At 33.3% G+C, this 5275-nt stretch overlaps 1 pseudogene; it reads left to right on the forward strand.

The window, feature by feature from the left end:
* The first annotated feature begins 832 nt into the window (after positions 1-832).
* On the forward strand, positions 833-2349 carry LOC113922375 (annotated as a pseudogene).
* Positions 2350-5275: the final 2926 nt, after the last annotated feature.

Raw genomic sequence — 5275 nt, forward strand, 5'->3', positions numbered from 1 at the left:
ATGGACCTAGACAGAACTTTGAGGGCATTATACTAAGTAAAATAAGCCAGAAAAAGAAAGAGATATACTATATGATTTCACTTATATGTGTAATCTAAATAAATAGATCTCCTAGAAACAGAGCACAGATTGGTGGCAGGGGTGAGAGGCAAAGGTTGTCAAAGTGTACAAACGTCCAGTTACAAGATGAATAAATTCTGAGAATTTAATGAACAGCATGGTGACTGTGGTTAACAAACCTGTATTTTATACTCAAAAGCTGCTGAGAGTAGATCTTAAAAAATAAAAATAAAATTTTAAAAATTATTGTATTATGATTTTAATTCTAAATTTCCATATTTACTTTATGAATCAAAATATATTGTTTCTAAAAATTATTCATAAACAAAATATTGTGTTCATCTAAGAAAAACTGTAATAAAGAAAGCCTTTTAAAGGAATTCATGTTTATAAAGTTCTTTACCTTGTTCAAGCCATAAGGATAAACACAGACATGTCAACTTAAGTAGTAATTTCAAGATTCTTGTCAACTGTAAGACCTTAAACTAATTTTTAAATTACATTCATAGAAAATATAATCTGTGCTCATATGTAACGCATTATAATCTTCAACTAAAGAAGACATATAAATGTATTTGGGTCATGTTATATACCTGTTCATTTTGAAGAAACGTAAAAAAAAATGTATGTAAGGTATCAGAGTATATATGTAGAGCAATGCATATTTATTATCTAGGACAAGAAGAGAGATAAAAAGGAAATATTTTCTTTTAAAAGAAAACAGGTGTGGTTGCTTCAAAATGTAATAGTAAATAATGAAATATAGTTGAAGATGTACAGTAAGTGCAGAGGGTGTGAATGAGATGAATTTTGTGTGCCTGACTTATAGTAAGTGAAAATAATGAGAAATGGAAGCAATGAAATAGACTTAAAATTTAACAAAACTGGCTAAATATAATAGGTTTATTCACAAGGGGTAAAAAAGGACTGTGACTCCTTTACTGCAAATTGTTAGGGATGATATGCAAATAAAAAAGGAGTAGGCAGAATTTGAGCTTTCTCTGTTAAATACTAGTTATTTTGTGCCCAAGTAACAGAATTTCTTTTTATCATAAATATATTTTTAATTCTCTGTACTTTTTGACATATTTATAAATTATCTTTGATAACTATTGATTTTTGTAAAAGTTAAAAATGCTTAATATTATAGTCACTTATTGCTGAGCGTATACATGCATGTGTGTGTTTGTGTGTGTTTTAAAATATTATGTGTACTGTTCCTTGCATAATGAATATTATAACTTATATTTGGATACCTGTGGCTTACGTATGTATCTTTTTCCTATGATAATCCTTTTATTTTACCTTTCCCAAATTTGGGTCTCAAATTTAAAATAATAAAACTTGTCCTCTATACCTAAAATAGCTGTTTTCTAAATGACCATTGCTAACATGAAGCTATGCTACTTTACTTTATTAAAGGATGGGAAATTAGAATAATTAGGTTTACCTATCATGCTCTAAATTTTAATTAAAAATTAAGCTGAGGCTTTATACAAGCTGAGAAACACTTCTGGAGCTTCTAAACACATGTCTAAGACTTTATTCTGGACACTGTCATAGTGAGAAAACCAATGGACAATGGCCACCCAATGGAATGAGTGGTAGCAACCAAAGAAATTGCAGAAGCTGTCAGCAGGATACAGTATTTCAATACTGGATGGAGGAAATCCAATATTTTGTGTTGTTGATTTGGTCATCCTGGATATAACTGTAAATGAAGACCTTCAAGGAAATGTCAGAGGAGAGGGAATTATCTTACTGATAACTTATTGAGTTACTGAGTAAACAGAAGGCTAAACACACTTTGACAGGAGATATCAGGGATGTTAGCCTTTTTATTAAAATTGACTTAGTTAGGGATGGTCAGAAAAGGACTCCAGCCACAGCCAAAACTCAACACATCATTTACAAGATGAAAGAAAAGCAAGTGGTCTTCAGTACTGATAGACCTCACAGAAATGCTTAAAACCATGTTCATAACAAGAAACATACTTCACTGAAGAAGATACAAAGTTTATGGTAAACCAACCTGATGAAATTTTAACAGCTTTAGGAGAAGCCATAGGAGCCAAAAATGAAAGTGTGATCTCTGAGAATACTCCACGTAGAACAAATATACCTAACGAAGCACATTCAGAATTGTTCAGTGATGGCACCACTGACTCTAAAGAAAATCCCAGCAGGAAGAGAAATGGATTGTGCACAGATAAACGTTCACTGCTCAGTAAGAAGCTCAAGGCACAAAAGATTAGCATTTTAAAGCAAGATAAATGTCCAGGGACATAGCAAATATGTGGATCTGTCTCTTCCATTAATATCTTTATTGTACCATCTAAAAGTAGAATTTTGATTCTGTTTAGATTTGTAAATAAAAAGGCAAATTTGTAATAAGAATAAACCAAGTGATGATCAAACCATGGTAAGATTATTAGTTCAACCTCTAGTCTGTTAATTTCTGACTTGAGATTTCTGAAAGTACTTTTTTTATTCTACAAATTTAAGCCTCAAATTTAATATGAAGGTGCAGTTTTACTTCTCGTGTTTTAATGTTTGAAATTAGAGAACAAAGTACAATAGGTACCTTAATTTGGGAGACTTGAGTGCCTTAAAATATGAATTCTGTAATGATTTAATGTATGTAAGTACAGTCATAGTCTGTAATAAAAGATGATATAAACAAAAAATAATACAAATCTATTTGGTCTCTTAATTTAGGACAAACAACAAACCTGACCAGTCTTATTTTTTTAATCACCTACTACTTATCAGTGATTTGCAAAACTAGACACAGTATCTACCCTTTTTTAAATCTTTTTTTTTAAAGATTTTATTTATTTATTCATGACAGACGGGGAGGGGAGAGAGAGAGAGAGAGAGAGAGGCAGAGGGAGAAGCAGGCTCCCAAGGAGCAGGGAGACCGATGGGGGACTCGATCCCAGGACTCTGGGACCACGCCCCGAGCCGAAGGCAGACGCTCAACCATCTGAGCCTTTTAAGTCAAGTGTAGATAATACACACTATTCATATAATAAGTATAAAATTGGCATTACGATAAATGCTTTAAAAATGTAAATAGCAATAGTCTCAGAAGACTACATAATTAGAGATACTTGACTTAGATACTTGACTTATTTTGAGGAAGTGTGTTCAGAGAACTTTGAGAAAATAACATTTGAACTGGTGTTTCCAGAGAACAGAGAGAAAGTGTTCCAGGTAAGAGAACAGCACTTCTAGAGGCTCTATGTTGAGAGGAAACATGGCACTGAAAAGTAACTAATGGGGACAGGCCTTAAAAAGTAAGAGAGTGCTTGATACTAGAGATGTGAGTGAAGAGATATGTAGGGTTGAGATCACATTATGGACTTTATTCCTTTTCACCAAAACAGTAAGAGAAGATTCAAGGATTTTAAGTAGGGGTGTTCATAACAAGAAACATAACAATAGTAAAACTGGATAATATAGGTTGTGCCTTACTGAATGCCAAGGATTCTCTTAAGGGTTTCCTAACTCATTTAAGAACCATTAAGAAGCTCAGATTAGTTCATCAAAACTCACAGAGGCTAAGTAATTTTCTTGTTTGAGTCAAGATTTGTGTATGCAAGTCACTTGTGATGACCACTTTTTAAAAAAGCAGCAGTATATTCCCTAGTTCCTGGAGCTTCTCATTCTGTAAGTCTACAAATGAGGCCCAGGAATCTGAATTTTAATAAGCGTGATCAATAATCCTGACAGACTGTCCATGGATCATAGTGGGACAAACAATAGGCACCTATTATATAATGCTTCTTACTCCACACACATACAAATGATCTGATCCCTTAGGAAAAGTCCCAGAGACTACATAGTCTGATCTTTCACTACTAAATTCCTATATCCTGCCTCTAAAGTTTGGAATATGCAGAAGACAGCTGTTTATAGATCTTCAAAAAACCATGCACATCAAGCTAAAACAATGTCACTAAAATCTTAGCAAATATTATGCAAGAAGATCAAGATAGTAAACAAATTTCATAAACTGGTAACCTCACCAGTTACAAGATATTCCTATCAGAGGTACTGAACTTTCTGAACTTTCCCTATGACAAAAAAATTCATCTAAGTGCTGAATTAAATTAGAAGAGTGGTTGCCTGACATGGGGTGGGGGTGGGGGTGGAGGTTGATAAAGAGGTGGCATGAGCAAACTTTTACAGGTGATGGTAATGTATATCTTGGAAAGGTTTTAGTTCCACCATATACACATTTGAACTCACTGAACTTATACTTAAGATCTATACATTTCACTGTATTTAAGTTATATGGTAATGAAACCAATCTATCAATCAATCAATATATATAAATACCTGTGACATAATGACCTACTTCATGCCCCACCCTTACAACACCTCTCAACTCCAGTTGTCCTGGCATTTTCTATTCCTATGACCTTCTTGTAAAGAGGTCCTTAGGCACACAGCAATTCTAGAAACACTGTGCCTTTATCTATTCTACACAAACTTGTCCACATCAAAACACATCATTTCAACTTACATGTTTTGAGTGAGAACAGCTAACAAAACAACATTAAAATGTTGAGAGGTTGAAATAAATTTTCATGCATTTTTTTCTTTTTAAAAAGTTTTTATATTTAAATCCAACTTAATTAACATATACTGTATTTTTAGTTTCAGAGGTAGAATTTAGTGATTCATCAGTTGTATGATGTGTTCATTACTTCAAGTACCCTCCTTAATGCCCATCACCCAGTTACCCCATCGCCTTCCCACCACCCCTCCAGCAACCCTCAGTTTGTTTCCTATAGTTTTGAGTCTTTATGGTTTGCCTCCCTCTCTGTTTTCATCTTATTTTATTTTTCCTTCCCTTCCCCTATGTTCATCTGTTTTGTTTCTTAAATTCCACATATGAGTGAAATCATATGGTATTTGTCTCTCTGACTTATTTTGCTTAGCATAATACCTTCTAGTTCCATCCATGTCATTGCAAATGGCAAGATTTCATTCTTTTTGATAGCTAAGTAATATTCCATTGTATATATAAACACTTATGAAAGAAATTGAGGAAGACAGAAAGAAATGGAAAACATTCCATGCTCATGCATTCTTTAATAGAGCTTGTATTTAATAACTTTGTGAGAAGCAGAAAAAGATAGAATTATACTTAAGCTGCAAAAGGGCTAAGCTAAGAATGACCAGTGCCAGTGTGAGTGAATAAGGT

This window comes from Zalophus californianus, chromosome 9 (genome assembly GCF_009762305.2).
Source record: "Zalophus californianus isolate mZalCal1 chromosome 9, mZalCal1.pri.v2, whole genome shotgun sequence".
Taxonomy (NCBI): Eukaryota; Metazoa; Chordata; class Mammalia; order Carnivora; family Otariidae; genus Zalophus; species Zalophus californianus.